Source organism: Galleria mellonella, unplaced genomic scaffold, assembly GCF_026898425.1.
Source record: "Galleria mellonella isolate WM207_F2 unplaced genomic scaffold, CSIRO_AGI_GalMel_v1 utg1917, whole genome shotgun sequence".
In the NCBI taxonomy this organism is placed as follows: Eukaryota; Metazoa; Arthropoda; class Insecta; order Lepidoptera; family Pyralidae; genus Galleria; species Galleria mellonella.
This window is the reverse complement of record NW_026442031.1, coordinates 900,055-913,235: the sequence shown is the minus strand read 5'-3', so window position 1 is coordinate 913,235 and position 13,181 is coordinate 900,055.

Genomic DNA, 13,181 nt, shown 5'->3' with positions numbered 1-13,181 from the left:
GTTGTGTTTACATGGCTTTGTTTCGGTTTAAAGGGTGGGATATGGCAGTAAATTTACAGGGTACAGAGGAATAACACAATAATTGAAATGTTATCTACTAACTATATTATGGAATGCAATAAGAAATAAATAAATAAACACCTGAGTCCTTAGGAATGGCAACGGCTGTTTTGTCCATGTAGCATGTACATGCTACATGGACAAAACAGTATTTTTTATGCGACTTAGAATGTCAAACAAGCTTCCAAGCAAGCCTGATGGAAAGCGGTAATCGTCGCCTATAGACATGGATAGTACCACAGTGGCCACATCTCTTATCTAAGAAGTTCCGGGTTTTATATTTGGTCGGATCAGTTGGTTACTTTTCTATATTAATATTTACCGTTTTTCGCACTCATAATACATGGATAGTTTAAGAATCAGATGTTTAAAATGATTGTGATATTTACTATTAACTCAATGCTGCCCATGTGGAATCCAAACCAACCAAAGTGGTCGATATAGCCCTTAAATTCTGCAAGCTGAAGTGGCAGTGGGCCGGTCACATTTTTTGTGTAAGGAATGGCAGATGGAAGTGAAAACTATTGTAATGAAATCCGCGTACAGAAAAACGCCCTGTGGACCTTCCACCCTCTGTAATACCTCTACCTCTGGAAGAGAATAGATGCAAAAGGCAGAGGACCTATTGGTTGAAAGAAATTGAGAGAGAGCTTTTAGGGTAATAATAAAAGAATGAAGTGACCCGTATAGTCGTAGGCAGTAAGGTACATACGAAAAAAATATTTTGCCACTTAGCTATGTTAGGTCAGTCTGACTTTGTCCTCCATACGTTCACCGATGACTGTTGCTTATCAGGTGACTTGTCAATATACTTTGTCATTGCGTGACGTTAAAATAAATATACGAAAACACGTATAAAGGCTGGTAAATAGGTACAGTTACTTTCCGAAAATTAGACTTCCATATTCGTAGAGTTTTCAAGAACGACCATTGTATCCTTTTAGGCCACGTCTTCCTTTTCTAAGACTAAGGACTGAATGGTCTAGAGACGGGCGTGCGGTTGCCATCTTGCTGGCCAAGCGTGGCGACTACTGGAAGCCCCTCTTATGGGATTATTGCTCAACAGTGAAAAGCTGATATGATGCTGAGAACTGTATTAAATCTATAACGTCCTGCAAGTATTATTTTACTATCAGAGAGAGACAAGTTGTTTTGTATAATATTAATCTATTTTGTACTTTTTAAGCGAAAATATGTACCATACATTATACAAAGGGTATATTTACGGGGTACAGAGGAATAACACCTGAGTCCTCAGGAATGGCAACGCATGGCGTATCATGGGCGGAAACAGTATACTCTGTTATGTCCATGGTACTGCTCATGTCTATAGACGACGGTTACCACTTTCCATCAGGTGGGCTTGTTTGCTATTCTAAGTTGTATAAAAAAAAATGCAAATATTTATTATCATTTAATTTTAATTTTTTTTCTTGTTGGTTTTTGTATACATAATACGAATCGTTTCGGTTTGAATGGATGTTAAAATAGGAATAGAGTAAAAAGGCATAACACCTTAGTCTTCAGGAATGGCAACGCGTGAGGGATATCATGGGCGACATAGTGTACTCTGTTATGTCCACGATATTGTTCATGTCTATTGGCAACGGTTATCACTTTTCATCATGAGTTGTCAGCGTCTTTGCCGTTTTAAGTTGCATAAAAAACATTATCATATTTCGAACATCAATGTTTAGGCATTAGGAATAGCATATGATATCGCATATTTGTGAGAGTTGTAAATATACCTCTTGAGTTTAGAAGCATGGCGATATAATGTTCTATGAAAATAATCAGCCATTATTATTGCCCGAACTAATGAAATGAAATGAAATGAAATGAAATGAAATGAAATGAAATGAAATGAATTTATTTTGCTAGAATGCAGGTAATTTTAGATGATAGAGGTTTATATTTCCCGTGTACATTCTGCCTCTATGTCGGCGTGCAAATTTTTAACAATATAAGAAATTTATATATATATATATTCTACATTATATTTCCTTTCCTTAGTCATACAATATAAGCAGAGCTATAGATACTGGACAAAATAGAATACTATAGGTACTGGACAAAACTATCTAGACTTATTTTGCACATTTTTTTTGTTAACTAGTAACTCGTCCCGACTTCGCACGGGTGCAATGCCGCACCGTTAAGTCCCTACATTTTAAATCTGTAATATCCTCGGAAATAATCATTTAAATTACATGCTGTAAAGAGCCATATTTATCAATATTAAATAGACAATGTAATTACGGTACTTAATTGGATAAAAAATAATGATGTATTGCTTAAAATCACTTCGTAAATAAGCCATTTTTCCCGTAAAATGTAAAGGCTAAAAAATGGTTATTGTGGGTTATCCTTAACAGATAGACATATATCATCGCGGACTTTTTTGTTGACCGTTTTAAGGTGTACAATACTGTAGTACATTATTTTGATTTATCTCCTGGGGTTCAGCCAGCGTTTGCAATGTAAGCGCAAAAAAATGTGTTTATTTACGACATCATATTAGAAACCTCTAAATTTATCAGTGTTTCTTTGCAATATTATGTATGTATTATACATATAAACCTTCCTCTTGAATCGCTCTATCTATTAAAAAAAACGCTTCAAAATCTGTTGCGTAGTTTTAAAGATTTAAGCATACATAGGGACGGACAGACAGCGACAGCGACTTTGTTTTATATTATGTAGTGATACGTACATTCATATAAAACACAACAATAGATAGAAAATACAATGAGACATACTTAAAATTATAATAAATATTGTGTTTAACCGCAACGCTGCCGAGATAGTTCGTTCATTGCAAATTTAGATTTAAAATATAGAAGTTATGCAATAATACGGTTTGTGAAAATATACATATATATATATATATATATATATATATATATATATATATATATATATATATATATATATATATATATATATATATATATATACATTATCATGCAGGCTCCAAATCTAACAAATTTATAATATAAGTCGAGTGAGACACGTAAATTTCAGCGAGTACAGAGCGACGTCGCGGGCAGGCGAAGAGCAAACAACGTCGGAGTTGCAACACCATGGCCCACATACCTCATGAAAATTATATGGGACGCGGTGGGTGCTACGGTACGATTGTGCAACCTCTCCTAATCTGATTTTATGACCACACCATCGTGAGCCACTCGCGCAAACATACAGTCGTTGTACGCAATTACAATTTACTTGTATACCTAATCAAACTTACAATTATATACTTCAAATCCTACTTTTAACTTTTTTTTTATACAATTTAGAATGGCAAACAAGCTGACGGCCCACCTGATGGAAAGTGGTAACCGTCGCCTATAGACATGAGCAGTGCCATAGACTTAACAGAGTATACTATTTCGCCCATGATACCCCCCATGCGTTGCCATTCCTGAGGACTCAGATGTTATTCCTCTGTACCCAGTAAATTCACGCCATATCCCACCTTTCAAACCGAAACACAGCCATGCAAACATAACTGCTTCACGGTAGAAACACGAATGGGACAGAGGAGGTTAGTGTCCCTCTGGAAAACAAAAATACAAATCTTTCCTCTTTATAATGTTAGTGTACATTTATCATCTATATTCGTCTTTTATAAATTTTTTGTAATCTTAAATATCAACTTTAGTAAACTTATGAACTAGACGAAGTAATGTGTCTACAACATTTCTAATTTTCGTTACACCTCTATGAAGTGTTGGAACAATATACCTCCACCTTTGAAAGATTATCCTACTGCATTTGTACTGCAGATAACCGGCGACTATGTTAGCTTAATTGTACCTCATTTTACCTATAAATTACTAATTTATATTTTCTTTTCGCTGTATCATGGGCGAAACAGTATACTCTGTTATGTCCACGGTACTGCTCATGTCTATAGGCGACGGTTATCACTTTCCATCAGGTGGGCCGTCAGCTTGTTTGTCATTCTAAGTTATATAAAAAAAATATGTTTGTAATGAATAAACTAACTACTAACTACTTTGCCGATTTCAAAAATTCTTTCACCATCAGAAAGCTACATTCACCCTGAGTAACATAGGCTATATTTATTGCTAGAAAAGATTAGGGATCCTTACTAAAATTTTAGTAACGTAACTCAAGGTATAAAAAAATGCTATAAAATATCTTTGGTCGCGTGCGCTGCGGAAACTATTGGTGATAGAACAAAAGTATGTTCTACAATATTGAAGAAAATATCAATAACTACAAAAAACTTAACTATATGTCTAGAACGATACTATATGTCTAACTATTATCGTTATGTTACAATGAGCACTTTTTAAAATGTTGGAAAAATTTTCACCGGTGCGAAGCCGGGACGGGCCGCTAATAATATATAAATTGATGGATTCACTCTGCCGATATGTTCCCATGTCCTATTTATCAATTGGTGGCAGCCTTTCGAGGCGTGTCCAATAAGTCGTAGCTGTCATTCTCTAACGTCCCTGATAAACGACTTGTACAGATTTTTTGTACATCACATTGCTTAGGAGTTGTGATTTTCTCACCATACCTATATATAATATCAGTAAATAAACATGAGGTTATGTAACTTTTCACGATTGATTTGTTATTAACTCTGTGCTTCAAACCGTAAGAAGGGAATTTCTTAAATAAGAGGATGCAATCTCTTGATATTTTTTGTAAATATGTTACGTGATTTCTTTGCCAATTTTTTATTAATTTTAACAATACATTTTGCAATTATATATAAGTTTTTGTCACGATTTTAATAGTATTTTTTTGATAAATCATAAATTACATTAAAAACGTCCAATATTATTTTTTATTGATTTTTTAATTGCCGTCCATGTCAGTGCCAATTCGAGTTGCGCGGTTGGAAAATTAGTTTGTCTATTTGTTATTTACTACTCTCTGCGTAGAATGATAAACATTAATGGAAACGACAAGCGAACGAGTAGATCTCGTTAGAATCAACAATGATTCATTGGGCCCCGAGTGCGGAGTGCGGAGTGTCGAGCACATCGACACATATCGAACGGACTGAAACCTTTATCAGGAGGCATCAAGTGCGGCGCAGATAAGACAAGCGATGTACGTTCACTTACCTTAGCTATTTTTTTATAAATCGAGGATCGTAATCAAGCGTATGGTCCGTTTGATGGGAAGTGCTCATCGCATGTCATGAACGCTGACTACACCAGAAGTATCACTCATGTTTCAAATCCGTGACATGAAATCTTGGGTCTTTAAATTATATGTATAGAGTGTCGCCATAGAAATATTTTGAGAAAAACGAATAAAATTTTTCATACAATTTTGCGTGATAAATAATTATAAATGATTCCTTTATAATTTCATTATTTATTTTGTCTTATAAATTCTGCATCTTTTTAATGCGTAAACGCTCATTTTATTTATTAAATAATACGTTAAGATACATTTTTTGTATAAATATATAGAATACTGATAAAAATAAAACGAGTCAGTTTGACAAATAGCTGACAAAAAGTTGACCTGTTTTTGAGGCTCGATGCTCTATCTATATAAATTAAGCTAAATATTTTGTAAAATATTTTGTAACAGAACCATAAACGAGAAACAGATACCACTATTAACAAAGCGTACCTCTTGGGGATGGGTGCAAGCGACCCTAAGCGTCAACCTTTACGCAGGTTTTTGGCAGCCATCGTAGTTAGTTTTCGAATTTTTCATGATAGAAGACTAATTGTCCTTACTTCGTGTCCACAAATAAAAGATATTACATTATGTTTATCACTATCATCATTAAGTACATAACTACGTATTTACCGAGATGTATAATAATAAATATGATACAGTTTGCCAAAGACTTTACTACGGAATACGTTTTAAGCGTCGATGACTTAACTGATAGCTAAATGTCTACCATTATTACCTGAGTACCTATTAATGAGTCACTACGGTGTTCCGGTTAGGATGGCGAGGAAATGGTGACTTATTACTTCATGCCACGTCCCTTATTGGGTAAGTTTGCCTACTTGCGATTTTTAAATCAAACATTGCTGTTGAAACGCTTACAAATAAAGTCAAAATTAATATTTAGAAAAAATACCTCGTCCAATTCGAATTTAGTCAAACGTACGCATAATTTTTTTTAATACGTGTTGTTTTTATGTAGAACCCATAACATTCTTAAATACTCATAAATATATTTAAATACACTGTCGGGACTTAACGCGAAGAAAATTTTTTGCAGGTAAAGCAGGCATGCAGGTATGTAGGCATTTATACCTGTAAAAATTTTTGAAAGAAAGAAAGCAAGAAATTTTATTTTACAGAAATATGCGACTACACCCACACAGGGGTTTAAAAAGGGGTTTTTCATCGCCTTAAGTCCCGACAGTGTATTTAAATATATGTCAACAATGTAAAAGTTGAAAATGAATACTCATAGATACCTTTATATTATTCCCAAATTCGTGTATAATATAGTATATATCATATATGTGTAAGTATATTTGTTATTCATATATATTTATTTGTTTATATATGTAATTTTAGTATGTATGTATATCAATAATTACTAGTACCGCATTCGAGTATTCTGTCACTTCCCTATGGTTGATTGTGAGAGAATGCTTTTAACATTAAGTCCGCCATGTACACATATTTGTAGTAATGAATAAATAAATAAATAAAAATACCTGACAATGGAATTTCTAACCTAGATTTCTTGAAATTAAGTAGGTTTAGTTCGTTGGACTGGTAGCGGCAAGGGCGTTCGCTCTTGTTAATTGATATTAATTACAATGTTATAGGTAACACTCATCATTTAAAAAATATTTGTTGATTTCCGTTTAATCCTAAATCAGCAAGCAGCCAATGTCACAGAAAGATAAGGTTGTTTACTTACAGTATTTAAACCTAGCTCTACTACTACTAGGTGCTCTCTTCCTATCCACATGATCGTAGCCAACAAACGTTTACTCTATTGTATTGATATTAGTTATATTAAAGTATAAATAATGTATGTGTAATATAAATTCATACAATTATGATATCCATGCCTAGAAAGTGCGGACGGAAAGCAAATGATTCATCTTTGAAACGTATTTATGTTTGGTGTACGTACGCGTCACTCAAAATGTTCCCGAGTATACATTTACAACTAAGTTAATATGTCAATTAATAACGACACAGTATAAAGCTTTGGATGGTCCTTTGATCAAAAAGCAGTACTTTTCTCTTATCTCCTATTTCTTTTCAAAATGTTAGTCTATGTACTAGTTTTCCATCCTGGACCATATCCTACAGATTGTTTATGTTACGTGGTTCCAATAATAGCAGATTTCTTTTGTGTATACATGCTACGAGTATGTGTCCCTCTTTCGTTCACCTTTTCCATGCTTGATGTTTTATGGAGTATCTTCATAGTTCGTCCAATTGGCCTGACTTTCCTCCCCAATATCTTCGACAACTTTGCTAATTTATTTTACAATATGGGTAACTCTAGATGAGTTTTTTACTGTGATAGGCACAAATTAATTTTGTCATGGTTAAATTCAATTTACGAATATTTTATTCTTTCTTTATTCTTTAAATTATGGTTTTATTCGATTTACGATTATTTTGTGGGGCAAAGGCGTGGAATTGACTGTAAATAGGAAGCTACTGTGTGTGTTTACTAATTTAATCTCTGCATTCATCTATCAGTGATATCAGTCCAGATATTTTTTTTTTATTTATGTTGAAATTATGTTAGTGATCTCGAAAGGAAGAAGGTTCCATAAAAAGTATTATGTCCACATTTATCTCACCTTTATTTCTATCTTCTAACAATTGTTTTTGGCAGCTATTTCGGTTTAAGGAAATGGTAGTGAAATGATCGGGAATGGAGGCATAATATATGAAAGATGATACTATAGATTTAATACTGTATTCTGCAATATATGGTAGTGCTGTTTATGTCCCACATACGATGGTTACCTACCACTTTTTAATAAGAATTATCCCGTTTATTTAACATCCCAAGTTATGTTTAAATGACGCGATTATAAGTAAATAGCATCTACTTGCAAACCTACCTGATTTTATCGCGTCGCGTTAAATTCCGAAAATAATTTTCAATATGTGCAATAAACGCAAAATTTTAAATTTAATAATTCCATGTTGTACTTATATGTTGTGACATCCATATTAGAAGGCATCGTTACTTGTTTATAATTGGATGTAAGTAGATAGTAAGTGAGACGCACTTAGAGTTTGCTGTGTACCTAAAGTTGACTTCTATTTAGGATTTTGAAGTGTGAATTTTTTAAACAATATTATACGTATTTAAGTATAAGGTAAGATGATGATTAGCTATGACAACACTTTTTCAAAATTTTTCAAATTTACTAGCTCTTTGTCCGCTACTTTATACGCATTGATTTCAGAAGTAATAAAACCAATGACATAGATTACTTCCATATGAAAAAACCTATATCAGATCTTATGATAAATGATCGTCTGATAAAACCTATATCAGATCTTATTTCCAGAATAGTTTATTTTCAGATATCTAACTGTGAAATCTGCGTTACATTTGGTGCATTAATTTTTACCAAAACAAACATACAACCAGGCAAAATTTCTAAAAAAATATTGTTTTATCGCCTATTGATCTCATTAAAATCCTTCAAACTAATATTTCTTAAATATCTCCTATATACAGACGTCACCTAACTACAATTTTTTTTTAATGGAATGGTAACCCCACCCGCGCTATCGGTATACACCGGCGGAGCACCAGTGAAAGATGATAGGTGAGAATGAAGCAGGCCAGTTAGCCCATCGTGACGAATTCGACCTGATAGGGCATATTGCTAGCAATGGGGCTATCCAACTCCATTGCTAACAACCCCTTTCCCCCCATTTTCAATTATATTAGTAATATTAGTTTCTTTGTGCTTCGGAGAGTACGTGAGCTTTATCTTTAGTAACTGACGTCAGAGATTTTCTTAAGATATTGTGGCGATAACTCCGCCTGCGTTATCGGTATACGCTGGTGGGGCACCAGTGAAGGATGAGGATGAAAGCAGGTCAGTTACAATTAACCACGATAGTTTCCAAGAGGAACCGCGTGGAGGTCTACCTGCTAGTGTGTCGTACTGGCGTACACTGCGAAGTATTCATCACTAAGGTGTGAAGTATAGTATCTACATGGAAATGGATGACGACGATGGCATACCAGGTCAGGCGTCGGGATGGGCTCAATACTGTAGGTATACCTATTGCTCGCGATTAGCATTATCACCCTAATTAGACCGATGATCGATGTCTCAGTAAGTCCTTAATCGATTAGATAAGGATTTCAGCGCATTACCAGTCCCTTATCGCCATTTTTATTGTCAAGATACCTATATCATAAATATATAAACTCTTTAAATACATTCGTTAGGTTTTTGTCAATATACCTATGTGAGGATAATGCGGGTATAAAATAATTAAGTTTTACCTGCTGAAACATGTACATATACAAATATTATATGTATACATTATTGAATATTTATTTATTTAAGGAACACCAACAGCACATTGCATTATAATATATAGGTATAACAAACATTAAATACAATACAATATTAATGCACACGCCTATTATAGGTATTCACAGCATTCACTTTAACATAATTATACAGTGCGAGAAAATGAAGTAAATAATAAAAATAAACATGTAACCTAAGTTGTGAACAATATCTGAAAATACGATTATGAGTGAATTGAATTAAAAAAATATAAAAAAAAAAATATTATGATAATTAGAGTTAATTTTCATAAGATTGTTGTACAAAGTGCTTCAGCAATTTATTCCTGTAGGAGTTCGAATTATCATATACTATATCAATATCAGGTAATTTGGCATTAATTTCATTGTATGACGCACTAATCCTGGCCAGAGGTTGATGCAGTCCTAGGTTTGTTCTGCAGCGCGGTAAGCTAAATGTTCTAGTTATAGGGTGTCGAGGATAATTTAGAGGTACCGTTAATTGATACATCCAACTTTGTCCTTTTCGTTATCGTATATCGTCTGTAAGACGGTCAATTGTTCCTGCGATGGGACATGACATGGACAAATTGTGTTGTCGAACAAACAATTTATGATTTTGCTCTATAAAAATAGGAAATGTTTACGTGATATAATTAGTATGTAGTGTACATATACGGAAAACAACTTTATAGATAGCGAAGAGTTATCAAAATTGATTCAGAATTGGTGAAAACATCGCACAACAATCAATACAGTTGAATTTGGAATCCTTATTTATAAAGTTATTTAAGAATCTTTTTTTTTTACTTAGAATAGCAAACGGGTCAATTACGTTTTTTTTGTCGAGAGGAAATGCTTTATGCAGACCCATATACCTCGGGGGAGATATGTGGGTACTGCTGCACTCTTACCGGCTAAAACCCCCCGGTGTTCCTCGTCCACCTATTGCCGGGGCCACGGGGAACCCGCTTGAAGTCGTCCGAGACTCCAACGGCAAACGGGTCAATTACCTACCTGATGGAAAATTCTAGCAGCAGATTTGAATTCCACCATAGACATGATAAACTATATTATGATGCCTATGTTACTCCTGATAGATTGTTTTTGCTAAGAACTACAGAACTACTCTTATTTCGCTTCTGTACCTTGTAATTTTAAATTAAGCTAAAATTCTTTATTGTACACACCTGTTATAAGAATATGACAGAGGTATTCAAATGTACAAAGGCGAGCTTAACTCTAATAGAGTTTTCTTCCAGCAACACGCAAAGTGGAAAGGAGCATCAATGTTAACGGGTAGAGCAGTGTACAATAGTAATTTTTCTATTATACTCTAATTTTTTATGCAACTTAGAATGATAAACAAGCTGACGGCCCACCTGATGGAAAGTGGTAACCGTCGCCTATAGACATGAGCAGTACCATGGACATAACTGAATATATTATGTCATCCATGATACCCTTCATGCGTTACTATTTCTAACACTATGGTGTTATACCTCTGTACCTAGTATTTTTTTTACCATATACTGATTTATTTTTTATATCCTTTTTTTAAATTGAATCTCTATAAATCTGAGTAAGACGTTAGTTCCCTTAAACATTTAAAGAAATGCCCATCCACATGTTTCACATCTTATCTTTGCCAAATATCAACAAAATACATTGAGTAAATAGTTTAGCTGTGAAAAATGAGATAGATATACGTACCTACTTTCGTATTTTTAATATTGATAAATTATTTAAATATACTTTTAGAGAACCTGCTGAGAACAGCGAATGTGAAATTAGCTAACGAGCCATGTGCCAAATGATAACTATTAGACTGCTTAAAGACATAAATAGTGTGACATGATCATCAGAAAAGGTTCGATGTTTTGGACTATAGTGTTTCTTCTTTCTTCGAATGAAAAAAGATGTAGAATAATAAGCCCGGCTCTGCATTATTGGTCATTGTTAGTTTGCCAGTGAGAGTTCATTTATTCGTTTAAGTTTTCTGCTGGAAATAGGTCTCCTCCAATGTCTTCTACCGTGTGTGGTTCTTTCCGTGTCCATCCACTTCTAGTCACCTTCTTATCATCGTCGATCCATCTAGAAAGAACACGCCCCACGCTGTTACTCCAATTCCTGACTTTTCTATCCCTCGTGCCATCGTTAACTTAACAAATATGGTCGTCTCACTGCCACTTCAGCTGATAGACTGAGAATTATGTCAAACAATTTAGTTTAGGATGATAGGTGAAGATAAAGTGAGGTTAGTTAACGCATAGTGACAAAGTGCGGAATTAACCGTGATGGTTTCTTGGTGAAGACCAGGTTGCTATTATTATTACAGAAGAAAACGTAAAAGGAAATTTCCACGGAAGTAAAAGTTCATTCCTGTGGAAATTCACGGCGAATACAATTTTTTTATGCAAGGTAAAGTTTCAAATGACTATTTTTATGCAGTTAAAATTTCATCCCAACCATCTGGACGAGTGGCGGTCTTTTTTTTTTTTTTTTTTTTTTTTTTTTATAGAACTTAGAATGGCAAACAAGCTGACGGCCCACCTGATGGAAAGTGGTAACCGTCGCCTATAGACATGAGCAGTACCATGGACATAACAGAGTATACTGTTTCGCCCATGATACCCCCATGCGTTGCCATTCCTGAGGACTCAGGTGTTATTCCTCTGTACCCAGTAAATTCACGCCAAAATTCTTCCACCGTGCGTTTTTCAAGGCACTTTCTTCCACGCACAACCACTCTTTGGAATCAACTTCCAGCAGCAGTATTTCCGAACCGATACGGCAACGTAACCTTCAATAAAAGAGCATATTCCTTTTTAAAAGGCCGGCAGCACACCTGCAATGCCGTTAGTATTGTGGGTGATCATGGGCGGCGGTAGTCATTTACCACCAGGTGAGCCGCATGCTCGTTTACCCCCTGTATTGTAAAAAAAAAGTTAAGAAATAAAAAGAAGCTGCTGGAAGCCCATCTAATTAAAAGTATTTACTATCATCAATAGGTGGATATAACGCCATAAGCTTCACTGATTATACTGTGCCGTATATATGGTACTCCTCATATATTGTCATTACTAAGGTTCTCATCTTTTAAATGAAACCCCACGTGTGCGAGTATGCTTGCAAGTGTGCAGTAATGCTTCAGGGCAAAATTAATCATGGGCAGGATTATCTGATAGATATCAAATCGTCTTTATTCAATGAAACTTGTATTAAGCACATTTTGTTTATAAATACAAGCTTCGGAATATTGTTATCTGCTGAACCCGCAAGAAACACAAAAGTTAATCTTTTAAATCTCTGTTAACATGTATCATTTAAGTTTGGTTCAATTAAAATTCTGTTATTTAAATATACTATGTCTAAAATTACGTGGTCATTAAATCCTCGATCGACTAATGCCATGCACATTTGTCATTCAAATACTCGCAATGTCCATATGGTATAACACATGTATAAAAAACATTGAGAAGTTAAATTACAGCAGGAATCCACAAAACTTTGTTATACCTAAATGTATGTATAAGTGTATGTAAAGATGGCTATTAAGGATTAATTGGAATAATTAAGACTGTTTTCTACAAAATAAAGACTTGAGTTG